Source organism: Lepidochelys olivacea, assembly GCF_965140295.1.
Source record: "Lepidochelys olivacea isolate rLepOli2 genome assembly, chromosome: 15".
Lineage (NCBI taxonomy): Eukaryota > Metazoa > Chordata > Testudines > Cheloniidae > Lepidochelys > Lepidochelys olivacea.
The window spans coordinates 8,536,787-8,553,995 of NC_140425.1; the positions used below are offsets into that span (position 1 = coordinate 8,536,787).

At 49.0% G+C, this 17,209-nt stretch overlaps 1 protein-coding gene across 2 annotated transcripts in view; it reads right to left on the reverse strand.

Annotated features, from left to right (window-relative positions):
• Positions 1-2,166: 2,166 nt before the first annotated feature.
• Positions 2,167-17,209, reverse strand: part of RBM19 (RNA binding motif protein 19) — a 143,370-nt gene continuing 128,327 nt past the window's right edge. Inside the window, exons 25-26 of one of the 2 annotated variants that reach the window (XR_014714219.1) lie at positions 4,210-4,304; positions 2,167-2,700 (exon numbers count right to left, since the gene is read on the reverse strand). The gene's annotated coding sequence lies outside the window, so the exon portion shown is untranslated. Of the gene's footprint in view, positions 2,701-4,172; positions 4,305-17,209 lie in introns of those variants that run through there. The other variant, XM_084648802.1, reaches the window with a different exon arrangement.

Consider the following 17,209-nt stretch of genomic DNA (forward strand, 5'->3'; position numbering starts at 1 on the left):
TTTTGCAGTAAAGATAGAGGCTCCATTTCCAGTTAGATTCACTTACTGCTCAGGCATGTACTGTGTGGCAAAGCTTGGTTGCCCCAACCCTGCAGCACTCAGCCCTGGGTGGCACAAGTGGGCAACCATTTGCAGAGGTTCACAGGGAAAGGCCAGATACAGAGCCCATCAGATCCCTGGTGGAAGGGGCTATCATTCAGTGGTCTGACTGGGGAATCTTCCCTTTATTATCCATCAACTCCACACCCTTCAGGCTGGATTTCCCCACCCTCCTGCCCTCTCCTCCCTGGGTTGCCCAGCTACTGCAGGGACTTGGGTGCGCTAGGAACTGGACAGAAAGATACTTCCACCCCCTTTGCCTAATTGCTCTGAACTTTCCCGTACTTCACAACAGCATCTTGCTTCAGCCGCAAACGTGGAGGGGGCAAAAGGCTAAGGCTTAGGTCCACTGAGATATTTAGGAACCTAACTCCCATGGATCGCAGTGGGAATCAGGCTCCTAAATACCTTGGGGCATCTGGATCCATGTGTCTAGGAAGGTCTTTGCCATCAGGTCGTCCCCGTTGTCCATCAGAGCCCAGAGGTGCAATGTCAGCAATGACAGTTGCTTCTTCACCCTTTCCCCAGGAGGGAGGATTGAGCTGGTGAATTCGCTACAGACCACCAAGGCCTAGCACATGCTGCATCCACAGATCCACTCCTATGAGCTGCTGTATCAGTGTTATATTGCAGTAGAGTCCAGAGGCCCAGCTGAGATTGGGGTCCCATTGTGCTAGGTGCTAGAGACAGGCCGTGCCCTAACCAGCTCACAGTATAAATGGACAGGACACCGGGTGCATGAGCAAACTGAGCCATAGAGGGGAAATGACTTGCCCAAGGTCATTTCCTGACCCCCAGGCGAGTGCTCTAGCCACTAGACTACACTGCCAGATACAAAATTGCCCTGGGAAGGGATATTGGACCGAAACCATGGATTCCCTGCATTCCAGCAGCTCTCAGATCATTGCATCAAAGAAAGGAGGGAGGGCAGCCTTTCCTCTTCCCTGCATCCTCCCCAGAGCTTTTGTGTTGTGGCGACACCCCAGCAAACCTGGAGACAACTTCATATCCCAGACTATTCTGCAGCAATGGGCTAAACCATTCAAGACAACCATGACCACAAGACAGCAGCCAGGATGCCTCAGAGCCTTGCTCAAGTCATCAGAGAAGCAATAGGAACAGTGTACGCAAGCCAAGCTGAAACTGCACCTATCCTGGCTCCTTGGGGAGTGAGAGGCAAGGTCAAGACTTGAGCACTGCTCCCTCTAGTGGTAGGACATTTCCCACAGCGCCGTGGTTATGTTAAAATACATTAAACCACAGTTTCTTTAAAGTTGTTTAACATGGAGGCTCATTTAGGCTTCAGGGTGTTTTTATTTTAAAGCTATTTTGTAGATTCTAGGTTATTTCCTATTCTCCCAGTGCAACTGGATCAAATTTTGTGTATGAAACTTTTTTCGTTGAAAACTGCAGATGTGGCAGCACGGAAACCTTTCACAAGGTCAAGTCTGGTTCCCAGACCTGTGTCAGCTGGAAACCCTAAAAGTAGTTCTAAAAAAATCAAAGTGTTTCATTTGGATGTTTTCAAAACAAAATGTTTGATTTCTTAGAATAAAATGGTTTCATTTTAAAACTCTGTTAAATTTTTTAATAAAAACCATCAAACCTGGTTACAAATGCTCAACACCGAACTCACATGTTTTGTTTGACTTCAAGCAATTTTTCTTCCAGACTGTTTGATTCTCCAAAACTTTTGAAAAAAATAGTTTTTGGTTTAACCACAAATGATTTTTCTCTTCTGATTTTTCGGAATTGCCAGTGAATTGAGAATCTGTTATATGCGTCTTGTTCTATGTCACAGATACAGGGCTAGCTGCCCCTTGAACCCCTGCTTCCAATCTCACTGAACACACCCCACTCAGCTGTTAGGCCCTTTGCCTGTAACTATACAAGGGGCAAAACCATGATTACCCCATTCTCAGACCAGTCTCTGCTGTAATTCCCTGGGCATCAGCTGTGATTGCTCAGCAGGATCAACTGGGTCTAGTGACCTGCAGGCTTTCCCTTCAGGAGCTGGAGTGAGCACGGGGACCTCAAAGCAAACTTTTCAGAATAAAGTATTTTTAATTTCAAAAAGTAGGAACAAAGCATCAACAGAGCACAGGGTTCTTAACACAATGGAAGGTCTAAGCACATCTGTATCTTACCGAGATGCTTAGGGAGGCCTAGCTTATCCCAAACACCCCCACCTCCAGGGACTGGGGCTCAGACTGCTTCCCTGCAAGTATGTCTGCACTGCAAAACAAGGTGTGTTCCTAATTTGGGTTAAAACAGCAATGAAGACACAGCAACTTGGCTTGTAAATACATTAGGGCTCAACTCAACTCCTCCCATCCCCATTTTTCACTCTTCCTATCTGGTCATCCTAGTTTAAACCCAAATTGCTGTGTCTTGACTGCTATTTTAACCCAAACCAAGAACACATCTTCGGTTTTTTTTGCAGTGAAGACAGAACTTCAGTTGTTACCAACTCTCATGACCCTGTCATGGGTCTCAGGATAATCATTGTTTTCCTTAAAGCCCCAGCTCCTGGAGTCACGTGGAGATGTGATGATTTCAGCCTTGATTCTTAGAGAAACAGTAAGCTTCTGGCCCTCGGAGCTGTGGAGAAAGCATCAAAATGTGACCTCAGTGCACCCTAGAGGCTCAAAAAGCAGAAAGCAAATTAAAAAAAACCAACAAATCTAGTATTTTTACCTACTCTCACAATTTTAAAGCCAATCTTGTGATTGGTGGTGAGCCTGACTCATGATTTTGGAACATTTGGGGTTGGCAGTCCTGTAACTTGCCTGTCTCCCCCTGTGCTTCTCTTCCTTTCCAAAGTTCTGCAGTTGCCTGCCTGGAAGCCCCCCGAGATTACACCCCTGCTTGCCAGCCAGGTGGCCTCAGCATGGACCAAGGTAAACTCTAAGGGGAAAGACCCTTGCACTGTCCTTTAAGTATTGGTAAGCAGGGCACCGTGAAGCTAACTGTCTCCTGGACAGGAGGGCATTAACCCTTCGTAACCCTACGGCAAGTACTACCATAACAGTCAATCAGACAGATAGAACATATAAAATTCATGAAATATTACAGGCATCTCCCATGTCCATAGGTGCCAAGTCTGTGGGTGCTGCAGGGCTGGAGCACCCGTGGGGGAAAAAAGGTGGGTGCTCAACACCCACCAGCCACAACTGTTTGGCAGCACCCCCAATCAGCTGTTTGGCGGGGCCCCTGATTAGCTGATGGGAGATGCTGCCCAACAGCTGTGGGGGCTTGGGGGAGGGCAGAGAGCAGTGAGTGGGCAGGGGCCTCAAGGAGGAAGCGGAGCAGGAGTGGGAAGAGGTGGAGCACGGGCAGGGCCTTGACGGAGGGGGAGGAATGAGGGGGAATCTTGGGGAACAGGGTGGAGTGGGGATGGGGCCTAGGGGCATTTCTGCCTATAAGGTGCTCCCCCTATGCCCAGGCACGGGGGGGGGGGGGGAGAGGCGTGCAGCAGAATGAAAGCACAGATTTGGCAAATGATCACGTTTTTATATGCCATCCTACTGTGCTCCAACAGGGCTGAGGGAAGGCAATGCCCCCGTTAGGCCCTGATTCAGCAAAGCTCTTAAGTGCCTGCTTAACTCGACACACGTATTTAAGGCCTGCTGAAATCAACAGGATTTAGGCATACAGGCCGGAGATTTTCCAAGGGCCCGGAGGGAGTTTAGCTGCCCAAATCCCATTCAAAGCCAGTCAGAGTTGGGTGCCGAATGTGCACAGGCACCTTTGAAAATGCCATCCCCCTTAAAGATAAGCACATTTTCAAATGCTTTGCTGCACTGGGGCACAGTGGGGTGGGGCAAAGAGCTGAAGCTGCAGGACTATTCCTGAGCTGGCAAGTGCAGCAAGAGTTACGCAAGTGGGGACAAAACCTCTAGGGGTGTTTGTGCTCCCCCCCATGAACACCCTTTGTTTTAGGGGTTTGGATCTGCTAGAAGTCCTTAGGGTGCCTCCCCCTCTTTTTAAAGTTTTTAAAATGTGTGGAGTGGGGGAAGAAGAAAAATGATTTAAAAATATAATGGCTGCTACGCAGAAAGCCTCATTGAAGTGCCCGAGTGCCGTCCAACTGCACCAGCCAGAACGCACCTGCTGTATAGCAGGACAGCCCAGGCAGGAACAAGCATTGCAGGAACTTGGATTTACCGAGGGTCTTTCAGCCCCTGGAGCTCAGCAGACGGTTCCTGGAGAGGGAGCAGAAGAACAGAAATTAGGGCGCACTAAAGCTCATACAAGGAAGGAGTGGAGCCAACATGGCATGCCCGTGCCCCTGTCAGTTTTCTGGGTTGGGGGCCACAGCTGCTTTGGTCATTTGGGGCAATGCTTGGGGCACAGTAGACTGGAATGATGGGCCTAGTGATTCTACCCCAGGCCTTCTGGGTGACCGGAGGCAAGTCACTTACAGTCTTTTGGCCTCCACTCTGAACCTGTGAAATAGGGAGAATGATTCTTTCCTTTCTGCCCCTCTTTGGCTTGTCTCTTTAAACTGTCAGCTCTTTGGGGCAGGGCCTTAGTCTGGATGTTGCTGGGCTGACCACCGTGAAACTCTGAAGAATCTAGCCTGGGCCTTTGAAGTCAATGGGAGTCCCACTCCCTGACCCCAATGAAGCCACACTCCATCTTGCCAGTAACACTGTCTGGGTTCTATCAACCCTTCTCCCGCCTGTCACTCAGCCCCGGAGATCTTATACCACTGCTGGTGACCCACTTGATTCTACTCCTGCCGCTTTGCACTCACTTGGAGACCTGGGAGGGAGGGAGGGAGGGAGACATCTCCCTTGAGTCTGGGGACCAGTACGAGGGTGAGGCAAGAAATCAGAACCGAGAATGAAGCGTTGACTCAAAGAGCCTATGCATCAGGGAACTAATTGCCTTTTATGGCTACAGTCCGTTTCCAGCGTGCACTGAACAAAGGCCCGTTTCTGAATCATAAAGCATTTGACAGTAGTTCCACTTTGTTTAAACCTAGATGCATTCAGAAGGGTCCCTCTCAAGATCAAAATCCTTGATTTTGAGAAGTAATGTCCCTAGCTGAGGCCCTGACAACACTTGCCATTATTACAGTCCATATAATTTTTAAAATCTAAATTAGTGTGAAACTCTTCCATCAGCTACACACCAGTGTAGTTCAGAGTAACCCTGCTGCCTTCAATGGAGTTACACCAGCTTTCCACCAACATCCCCAAGGACAGAATTTGGTTGTTCACTTAACACATACATTTACTTTGTGCACTGAACTCAGCTTGAGCATTTAAACTGGCTGGTTTGGGTGCTGCTCATAAGGCACAGCACTCGATTCCTTCTCCTGTGTGCACTGATGTGAATCAGGAGCGGCGTCACTGAAATCAGGGGAGAAGTGCTGGCCTGAGAGGGGTGTAAGGGAGAAAAAAATCAGGCTCAGTGTCTAATCCAGCTTCTGACATGCAATCCGCACACCACAGGCTTTGGGGGGATGGAGGTGTGTGGTTCACTACCTTGTATCAGCCCACATCCGCCTCCCCTTTCAAAGACGTTAAAAATCCTGAAGGCACATTTTCATAACAGAGACTAGCACGGTTTATTTTATATACTTACAATAAAGCCTATTATTTGTATGTATTTATATTACAGTAGCATCTAGAAGCCTTATCTGAGATAGGGGCCCCATTGAAATAGGTGCTGTACAGACACAGAGTGCTATGAAAAGCACACAATCTAAGCAGACAAGACAAAGGGTGGTTGGGGAAACTGAGGCACAGAGAGGGGAAATGACTTGCCCAAGATCACCCAGAAAATCTGTGGCAGGGCTGGGCATAGAACCCAGTTCTCCTCCAACCCAGCCTAGCTGCCAAATGAAACTGCCTCTAAAAAACAACCTTCAAGCTGAAACTCCAGTCAACGAGCAGTGTCCCTTTGAGAGACAAAGCGTTTGTGGTTTATAGTCTGGAGACATTGAAAAACAAACAAAAGAGCCCAACAGAAGTGCATAAAATCCCCCCGAACAAAGAGACCAGATTTTGGCTTTGGAGAAGAGAAGGTTCCTAGAGCAACGCTCCAGGCAGATAAATGACTTTCTGTTACTCCTACAAGTTCGGCGGGAAGGGAGAGAGCCGGAGAAAAGCAGCGCGAGGGAAGGAGGGGAAACCGGAGAGCGGGTAAGCGTGGATAAAGGAGAGCAGCAGGGAATGCTGTGCAGCAGGCAGGCGCAGGTCCAAGGTCAGCGCTCCCGCTCTGCTCAGTATGCCGCGCTACCTGCCGACTCCACATGAGCACACCCAGGCAGCCTGAGGCTATGCAGAGCCGTGGCCTCTGTCAAGCACATGCCACTGGCAACACAGCCCCCCTCCTCCCCCAGCCGAGAGGCCAGAGCTGTGCTTCATCTCCGTGTGCCAGCTCCAAGGGCGATTTACGGCTGCCCTCGCTGCCCCGCTCCCGGATCCCATTTCACTGCAGGCCGGGCTTTACACAGAAAGCCTTGGGGCATATGCTGCTGCAGTAATTCATGCCGCCTGTGACACGCCACAGCCGCTGCCTTGGCAACGGACGAGGGTGTTACAAGGCACCGTCGCCTCCCTTCTGTGTACAGATGGGGGTGGGTTTGTCTCTGGAACGGGGGAACCGTGGCTCAGCTGCCCACTTAGATGGACCAGCCTGAGATGTGCTAGGCAGGGCCGCATTTGGCTCTTGTCCGGCTACGGTCATGTCAACAAAACAGAACATGACCAAGCCAGCCTATTCAAGCAGAGAGCTGCAATGTCTGAGCTGGATCCCAAGGATCTATAAGATCCCTGTCAGGATCCAGGAGGTCAAGGCACTCACTAGCCTTTTAGCCAAAGTCAAAACATTTTGCTGCAGGTCCCAGTGAAATTACCTGAGCTGAAATTTCATCCCTGTCACGCGTTTGTCCGTTTCACGAAAGCATGGAGTGATGGGACAGTTTGGCATCGCTGGGACTGCAGGCCCAAGGAGAGCACTAGCCCAGGACTGGAAAAGCAAGGGGGGTATTGTAGGCCAGGACTGAGCGACATTGGCAGACCTGGGCTAAGGGGGCAGGACTGGAATAGCAGGGGTGCTACAGGTCAGGATTGAGGGGCAGCTGCAGAGCTGATGTGAGAGAGCAGGGCTGGGGGTACTCTATAGTGCTCAGGACCAGGCTCCTCCCTTGCTCCAACCAGAGATCACAACCCCTGCGTTATACAATGTCTGGCTCTAGCCAGCATTATCAGCTACTTCCCTGAGTACTTACATTCACGTACACCCCCAAATAATTCAAAACTAGAGTCCGAATTAGAGGATAAGGTGCAGAGCTACAGTAATAGCTTGATAGGTGTCCCTTAAAGACTTGAGAGGTGCTGTGTCCTAATGATCAGTACCTGTGCCTGGGAGTCGGGACTTCCATGTCTGAACTTGGTAACTTTCACCCAGCATCATCAGGAGAGGGAAAGTGTCTTGGAGGCTATGGTCACAATTCCCATGTGGAAAGAACTGTTTCATGGCAGCCCCCTAGCCCCAATAATCCAACCAGTGCACTGCCAGGGCCCGGACTGCACGATCTCAGATGTTTTCTATCTCTAACTTCTATGATTCTCTGAGGTGTCAAGTTCAAGGTCTCAGTCCTTAGTTTCAAGACGCTCAGCGGCCTGGGCCCTGGACACCTCAAAAATAATCTAAAGCTCCGGGATGAAGATGGTGATCAGCAACTCCACTCCCCAGACACAATAGAACCTTCTACCACCAGGGTAAAGCTCGTTTTTAGACTGTTCAATGAACACAAGCACTGAGGACCATCTCAAACCTCCCCACCTTCTGATTCATGGTGGACTTCTCTGACCTGCCTTCTCTACATGCGGAGCAATGCGTCCATTTAAAAAATCAAAACCAAATGATCCACTGCACATCCGATTCTCCCCTCAGAAAAGGGCAAGAGAATGAATGTACCACAGGAAGTACTCAGAGACTGCTGTGATGGGGGTGTGTGATGGGGCGTTTGTCCCACACTAGCCCATAAAGGGTTAATAGGACCTTAGGGAGGCTGTGCAGGAGACAGCCAATTGGAGAGGGGCTGTGAGGAGCAGCCAATTATGTCTGGACGGGCCCATATAAGAAGAGCTGCAGGGCAGAGCAGGTCAGTCACTCCCTGGAGCTCAGGGAGGGAGGGAGAGAGAGAGAGAAAGAAAGAAAGAAAGAAAGAAAGAAAGAAAGAAAGAAAGAAAGAAAGAAAGACGACTGGCTGCCTTGCAGGCAGAGGTCAGCTAGCACCTTGGACAGAGCAGTGCTGGGCAGGATCAGGGGAGCAAGAGTGAGCTCCTAGCGGACTGCTGACAAGCTGGGGCCCTGAGACAGGAGCGGAGAAGGTGCTGGGGCTGCGGGGAAGTGGCCCAGGGAAGTAGGCTAAGGGGTTGGCGGGGACATCGCATGTGGCTGCCATCTACAGGGTCCCTGGGATGGGACCTGAAGTAGTGGCTGGGCCTGGGTCCCCGCCTTTCCCCTAACTGCTACCAAGGAAGTGGCTGGACAGTGGACAGCCGTTCCCCTGGAAGGGGGAAGAACTGAGTGTGACACAGCTGGAGGGCTATGTCTTGAAGAGGATGCCACAGTCCTTGGGGTGACACGGGTCCAGGAGTGGAGGTGATGGCAGGCGAGACACCGCCAGAAGAGGGCGCACTGACTAGCAGAGCTGATCCCTGGGACATCCAGCAGGAGGTGCCGCAGTGGTGAGCCGAGGCCCATCACAGGGTGGATAAGAACCTACGCAGAAGAACACAATAGAAGGGTGACCCTTTGCTGAGTAGGCCGATATAAGAAAGGACAGGGACGTTTCTGGTGAGCTGGGTGAAGTTACAATCCCAAAGCCATGGAGCAGCTGCTGCCTGGCCTTTGGGTGTTGGCAGAGCCCCACCAAAGAGTGTAAGCCACAGGATGATGCAAGTGCCAGTTGACTGGGCTTTGCTGAAGAAGCCACGGGGGAAAAAGCACCTCCTTAAGAATCTGCATTGGAATCTAGGCTGGGCCGAAGCACAAACCCAGCCAGCACCTCCTGTGCTTTGGGGGCGCATAGAGCTATGTCCCATGAAAGATCTGCGGCTCACAGGATGGCCCTGTCTCTGATGCCAGCAGGGTGAATAGAGGGGGAGGAAACACGACTGCCAGACCTTCATGTGCCCCCATTCAGCTATGGGATAGGGCGGCAAACTCATCTGATTTCCCCTTCACAATAACTTGAGATCCCACAGACCATGGGGCGGGGTCAAGTCAGAATCCAAGAGAGGGTTTTACCAAGGCAAGTTGCACGCAGACACTGATGCACACATGGGACACACGCAGATGGAGATGAACCATTGTATTGTGACTAGGGCTGGTTGACAATTTTCCAGAAAAACAGTTTTCCATCAGAAAACGCAGAGGCATCCAAACTGGAACCGTTCATGGAAAAGGGCTGGTTCTGACAATCTGTTCGACTCCAGATATTTTTGACACCAGTTTCTAAGTCGTCAGAATGTTTCATGTAGACATTTTCTCAACAAAAAATGCCCGTTCTCTGGTTCCAACAGACTTCGCACTTAAATTTCTAAGTGAAGAATTGTTACAAAAATTAAAAGTCTACTTGGAAACAAAAGGTTCTGATTGACCTGGACCAAAATTCTTCATGACTTTCAGTTTGCAAAACTTTTCAAGATTTTGACTTTTCAGCTGGGAAAATTTTTAGATCCCAAATTTTCGAGGGACAGGAAAACCAACCTCAAACAGAGAGGGACCAACAGGAGCTGTGTTCTGCCAAGAGAGAGACAAAGTGCCCTGTGTGGCGAGAGGACAGATGTCCCCTCTTAAGGAGGGTGAACTCTGTGTGTGATTAACATGGATCTGTACTGCTCAGTCACTTTAAAATCATGGACTCTTCCTGCAAATGAATCTAGCCAAAGGGAACGCCATTGCTCTGGCAGAAAGGAGACACACACACAGAGCCCGGCTTCAAATATGCAGTAAAAACGTGACTTAATAGCTTTGTTATTGTTTGACATTTGGGTTTTACTCGCTATAGAAAGTGGCACTAATTACTTCTTAGTTACACAGGAGCTGCAGTGTAACTGGAGCGCAGGGTTTTATGGAGTGCTGCCAACTGTAATTGCAAAGCCGTTTTGTGGGTGAGCCGCACAGTTCCCAGTTCTGCAATGCACTGCCCACCCCCAAAGTCAATGCAGTCCTAAGGGTAGCAGAGGCCTCACGGGGGCTGCATGTCTGGCATTCGCAGTGACCAGTGGACACAGGCGACCACACTCCATACAAAGTGCAATACTCTCTCCGGGCTACAGCTGCCTCTTACAAATATGAAAGTACTAAGGTGAACAGAGGAGGGAGACGGCTCACACCATCCCTCAAGCTCTCTCTGCGTGGCAGGCTGTTAGCTCATGTCCATGGCTGGCTTTGGCATTTTGCTGGGAAGCCACGGGAGTGAAATACAGGTGCGAGCCTGAACTGCTGAGCAAATCTGCCCAGCTCCTGAGATGTACCAATGCAGGGATGTCTGCTGTCTGGCCTGACCAGAGCTCTTCGGTGTTTGTTAGGCTGGAGGTCTAGGTTGGATATGAGGAAACACTATTTCACTAGGAGGGTGGTGAAGCACTGGAATGGGTTACCTAGGGAGGTGGTGGAATCTCCATCCTTAGAAGTTTTTAAGGCCCGGCTTGACAAAGACTTAGCTGGGATGATTTAGTTGGAATTGGTCCTGCTTTGAGCAGGGGGTTGGACTAGATGACCTCCCGAGGTCTCTTCCAATCCTGTGATTCTAAGATTCTATGAATTCTCCCATCGTCCTTTTATGACACCATTTACTTCCTGGGTACCCTGGTGATGGGGCATTAGAAATCTGTAGATAGCCCACAGGCAATTCACCTGAGCCTGTCAAACTCAATCATCCACCACCTTCCCAAGCACATGATCCTCCAGAAGGTCCCTCACCCACGAAGGAGCGAGGTGGCTCTTGACTTTTGCTCTTATTGTTACATTTCACACTAGATTGCTCCACCTCTCTCTCTCCCCGCTACTCCCACCTCCTCCAGCAGACAGATGACAAGTGAGAATGCATTGTCCCATAGAAATGATCTTCCCAGCATAACTCCCTGCCCTTGCATTGTCTGGACAAGCTTGGGTGATTTCTAGTGGCAAAAAAATTGGGGGAAAAGGGGGGAATGGTCATTCAGAAAAGCAGAAAGGAGGGGGAAAAAACCCATCTTCCCATACACTCCCCCTTCGACAGCCTGTCTGCTGGGTGAGAATGAGACACGCCTACCTTGTGAGATCCAGGGGGATTTTGAAAATTTCACACTCACTCCCAGTCTAATTCCACACACTCAGAAACTCTGCACAAAGGTCTCTCGACACTCCCAGCAGCACAATCTGAATTTTTCCCTATGAAAAGCCACCTTCTTGCTCGCCCACCCCGCTTTGCATTTGCTGCCCAGTCACTAGCATGCAGAGCAGGGCACGTTTATTCCGGGTCTGTTTGCCTTTTTGTTTTGCGGGGCTCTGCTCCTGCTCCTGGATGTAATAAACTGTGCTCCAGCTCTGCCTGCATGAAGGAGGTGCAATGGGCTGGCCAGAGGGCGCTTGGCAATGCCACATTCCCAAGGGAGTTGGAACCTCTTGCTCAATGGTTGGGCAGAAGATGGGAGCATCAAGGAGGACAACACACAAGGAGGGTGGCTGAGGTACTCACCTTGTGCTGGGCCAAGCAGACTCCACAAGCTAAGTGGGATCAGGTCTGCTCAGTGCAGCATTGGGAGACCTCCAAAGAACACAAAGGAGCTCAGGACGTGGAGCTGGTGGTTTTACAGACAGCACTATTTTCTTAGGTGATTTAAATACGATGGGACCCACTTAATCCAGTCCGTGGTTGCAGAAGTACTTTATCCTGCTGTTGGCAATGTAGTAAGAAAGATGGCCTAGTAAAGACAGCCCCCAGCTGGGACTCAAGAAACACAGGTTCAGTTCCTAGCTAGGCCACAGATTTCCCGTGTGTGACCTTGGGCAAATCACTTAATCTACATTGTGCATCCCGGGGAACAATACTGATGTACCTCACAGTAGGGTGATAAATCTGCTCAGATATTATGGTAACAAGGGCTGTAAAAGTACCTAGGATAGACCACAGCTGAAGGGGAGGCGGCCTTGTAGACTCCGCCAGTCACGATGGCACAGGCTCCTCTGCTCTATATGTCATGGTTACCTCCTGTCCCACTCTCTGTGGCAGCCCGTGGCAGCAGGTGGCAGGTCTCGGTAAACAAAGTAGGTCCAGCTGCTCCCTTTTGGCCAATTCTGAGGGAGGGGCAGCACCTGTCGCTAAAAAGGGCTAGGCCTTCCCCATGGCAAAGTTGTCAGTAACATTCACCATATTAATGGTGATTCCGTTTAATTTCCACCTTTTCACTACATTTCCTCCACCTATTTACATTTAAGGAGTCCTCGTAGAGGGAGCGTGCACATAACTATCTGCATGAACAAAGCGACACTAACTATCCCCCGGACCGTGACCTGTTCCCGAATGGAATTGTGTGTGTAAAGTTCCGAAGAAATGAGCGAGCACTAACTTGTTAACAGAGCAGGTTAGACTTAAGTTCCAAGCATTCTGTAGTTCAAAGCCTGGAATGGCGATCCTCTAACTACACTTCCCACAATGCCCCAGGAAGCTTGAGCACACCCTTAAAACCATTTATGAGCTTTTCATTGTGATGGCAGATTGTTACATTAATTTTTCTTTTTTTACTGTAGAAGTGAGGCCATGTGCTATTTTTATTAAATAAGGTGAGACGCATTAAAAAATCAACGTTTAAAAGTTACTGTTCCAGTAACTCCATACACACATAGTATCGGCTCCACTTCCCGGAAGTCCAGTCAGATGATGCCGCTGACACACAACAAACATAGCCCAGCATGAGGAAAAAGCCGGATATTATAAGAGCTTTACTTTTTTTTGACAAATGTCTGGTTAAATTAAACTGCTATAAAAGCATCAGGAGGCCTTACCTTACAATTTTTAATGTCACCCACCTCTCATTAATTCAAATGCTGTCTCAAATGACATCATCAGATAGCACTTCCTGCAGGGAGGATGGCTTCCTCTTGACTGTTTTTTTTTTTGTTTTGGGGTCTCTGAAGCTGTTTTTAGTGACATACTCTTTAAAATTCCTAAAATATATTGATAAAATGTATATTTCATACCACATTGAAGTTTTCCTTTAAATAGGGGTTGAAACCACCTATGCACATGTACATGCAATGACCAGTGCTTATATGCCATATACTCTCTACTGAATATAGAGTGGCCTAAATTTTCTAAACGGACTTTGGCTGCCACAATATTGGGGGGTGCAGATTGAGATCTGAACACCCGCACTCTGAAAACTAGGCCTCTTTAACACATCTCAAGTTGGGCACTTAATAGTGGAGACAACCCAAGTCTCCAGTTGCTTTTGAAAGTTGAAACCAATGTATGCCGTTGTAATTCCCAACGATTTCAACAAGCTCCTCAGACCAGTTGAAAAGCTCTGCTCCAGGATAGGATTATGAAGAGGTCACTGCAGAATCAAGTTCTTATCTGATTATGTATACGTTAGTAAGGACAGGCTGTGAAATGGGTATCATCTTTATGTACAACTGTCTATGACCCAAGGACCGCTTTCACTGACATACTAGTTCACCGAAGTGTGTCACGGAAGGTCTGTACTGAAAGCCTGTTTCACTCTGATCAGCATAATCATTGCAAAATATAAGTACAGAGAATACGTAAAGAGCTATGTTTTTATACACACACTGAAAACTGTTCTTAAGGTACGTAAAACAGGTCAGCAGAAGGCAGTAAACAGGTTCCATTCACACAATGGACAGGAGACACTTCTCTTCCTGGCTGACCATTGTGTAACGGGTAACAGGTATAACGGGTAAGCTGGGGTGTACCATTCCTTTGGGAACAGCAGGTCCGGTAATTCTGAGAATGTCCAGTGGAACAGGGGCTGAACACAGCGGAAGGATGCTCAGAGGGTTCGGGGGCCGTCGGGATCTGTCACTAACCTGCAGAGGGACAGCAGAGGCTGTGTAGGCTGGTGGGGGAGTGCTTGTGAGGTCTGTGGCTAGGGGTGTCGTAGAGCTGACAGGCACAGACAAGGCTTCTTCACGCTAAGCGCAGGTGGTAGCGAGGTGCCTTACAAGAGTGGGTATCCCTAGGAACCATAACGCTGCCCCTCACTGGGCTCCAGAGAGGGTTCATTAATGCTTTGAGATCACAGAACAGAGAGTAACAAGAAAGGTTTCTTCAGGTATGTTAGCAACAAGAAGAAAGTCAAGGAAAGTGTGGGCCCCTTACTGAATGAGGGAAGCAGCCTAGTGACAGAGGATGTGGAAAAAGCTAACATACTCAATGCTTTTTTTTTTTTCTCTGTGGAGAAAGAAGTGGTTCGGGACTATTTAGAAAAGCTGGATGAGCACAAGTCCATGGGGCCGGATGTGCTGCATCCGAGAGTGCTAAAGGAGTTGGCGGATGTGATTGCCGAGCCATTGGCCATTATCTTTGAAAACTCATGGCGATATGGGGAGGTCCCGGATGACTGGAAAAAGGCTAATGTAGTGCCCATCTTTAAAAAAGGGAAGGAGGAGGATCCTGGGAACTACAGGCCAGTCAGCCTCACCTCAGTCCCTGGAAAAATCATGAAGCAGGTCCTCAAGGAATCGATTCTGAAGCACTAAGAGGAAAGGAAAGTGATCAGGAACAGTCAGAATGGATTCACCAAGGGCAAGTCAGGCCTGACTAATCTAATTGCCTTCTATGATGAGATAACTGGCTCTGTGGATGAGGGGAAAGCAGCGGACATGTTGTTCCTTGACTTTAGCAAAGCTTTTGACACGGTTTCCCACACTTGCCAGCAAGTTAAAGAAGTATGGGATGGATGAATGGACTATAAGGTGAATAGTAAGTTGGCTAGATTGTCGGGCTCAACGGGCAGTGATCAATGGCTCCATGTCTAGTTGGCAGCCGGTATCAAGTGGAGTGCCCCAAGGGTCAGTCCTCGGGCCGGTTTTGTTCAATATCTTCATAAATGATCTGGAGGATGGTGTGGATTGCACCCTCAGCAAGTTTGCAGAGGACACTAAACTGGGAGGAGAGGTAGATACGCTGGAGGGTAGGGATAGGATACAGAGGGCCCTAGACAAATTAGAGGATTGGGCCAAAAGAAATCTGATGAGGTTCAACAGGGACAAGTGCAGAGTCCTGCACTTAGGAAGGAAGAATCCCATGCACTGCTACAGACTAGGGACCGAATGGCTCGGCAGCAGTTCTGTAGAAAAGGATCTAGGGGTTACAGTAGACGAGAAGCTGGATGTGAGTCAACAGTGTGCCCTTGTTGCCAAGAAGACCAATGGCATTTTGGGATGTAGAAGTAGGGGCATTGCCAGCAGATCGAGGGACGTGATCTTCCCCTCTATTCGACATTGGTGAGGCCTCATCTGGAGTACTGTGTCCAGTTTTGGGCCCCACACTACAAGAAGGATGTGGAAAAATTGGAAAACGTCCAGCGGAGGGCAACAAAAATGATTAGGGGACTGGAACACATGACTTATGAGGAGAGGCTGAGGGAAGTGGGATTGTTTAGTCTGCAGAAGAGAAGAATGAGGGGGGATTTGATAGCTGCTTTCAACTACCCGAAAGGGGGTTCCAAAGAGGATGGATCTAGACTGTTCTCAGTGGTAGCAGATGACAGAACAAGGAGTAATGGTCTCAAGTTGCAGTGGGAGAGGTTTAGGTTTGATATTAGGAAAAACTTTTTCACTCGGAGGGTGGTGAAACACTGGAATGCGTTACCGAGGGAGGTGGTGGAATCTCCTTCCTTAGAAGTTTTTAAGGTCAGGCTTGACAAAGCCCTGGCTGGGATGATTTAACTGGGGATCGGTCCTGCTTTGAGCAGGGGGTTAGACTAGATGACCTCCTGAGGTCCCTTCCAACCCTGATATTCTATGATTCTATGACGCTGGCGAAAAGCAAAGTAATTACCGGTACTATGGGAGAGATTATTACCCACGAGGCTTCAGAATTTGAGTGCTTTTGGTGCCTCTTTCTCTTGGACTCTATTGAAAAATCTCTGCCTACATTTATATCCGCCAAGTCTTCACCACCTCTAGATTTCCTGGGTGTGCATCTTTTAGACTGTGAGCTCTTTGGGGCTCGCACTGGGACTAGTTTTGTGCACTGGGCAGTGCCACACACATTGCCAATGGTAACCACACCACTATGCCCATCTCTAGTTTAACCATTTCATGCCAAGAGTAAATGACCTCTACAAAACGATGACTGATCCGCCAAGTCCAAGGAGTTACCTCTGAGATGACATGGTTCTTTCTCAGACGCCCAGTACCTCTGAGTAGAGACTTGGGGTAGGATTTTCAAAAAGCACTTGCTCAGCATTGGCCCAACTCATACCACTGATTTCAAAGTGAGCAAACCGCCATTTAAAATTCTCCTTTTAAAACCTGAGCCACCAGCTATAAGAGTCACTGACATCTCCCCAGTGCATCCCCATCTAAGAGGGCAGAAAACCACGCGTCCTGCGTTTGAGAAAGGGGCAGTGGTGGGACTCCCATCTCCTGAACTAGAGTCTGCCCCACTTGGCCCAGGTTTGCCCCTGTTCAAGGCTGGGCCATGCCTGGCATCCTGCAACCACTTCCCACTTGATGCTCAGAGCGGGATTTTCAAAAGCACCATGCATCCGCCTAATGCTGCTTCCCAGTGATCTCAATGACAAAACGCCCACAGCCTTCAATGGGAGCAGAGTTAGGCCAACGCTCAGTACATCTGAAACCCCTTCTTTACAGGTGGGAACGAATAGAGACCGCATCCCAAACTCCAGAATCATTTTAGGCAGCCGCAAGATGTAACCTTCCAGGGAAGCCTTAAGACACCTTCCCAGGGAGCAAGCTGACACTGTGACTGAAGGCAGTACTGGGCTCACATCCACTCCCTTGGGAAACCAGGCAAATCAGGCCAAGAGCAGAAAGAAGGGTTTTTTTTAAAGCTATGCAGTGATAAAACATATATATAAATAAATAGAAAATTTGCAGCAAACAT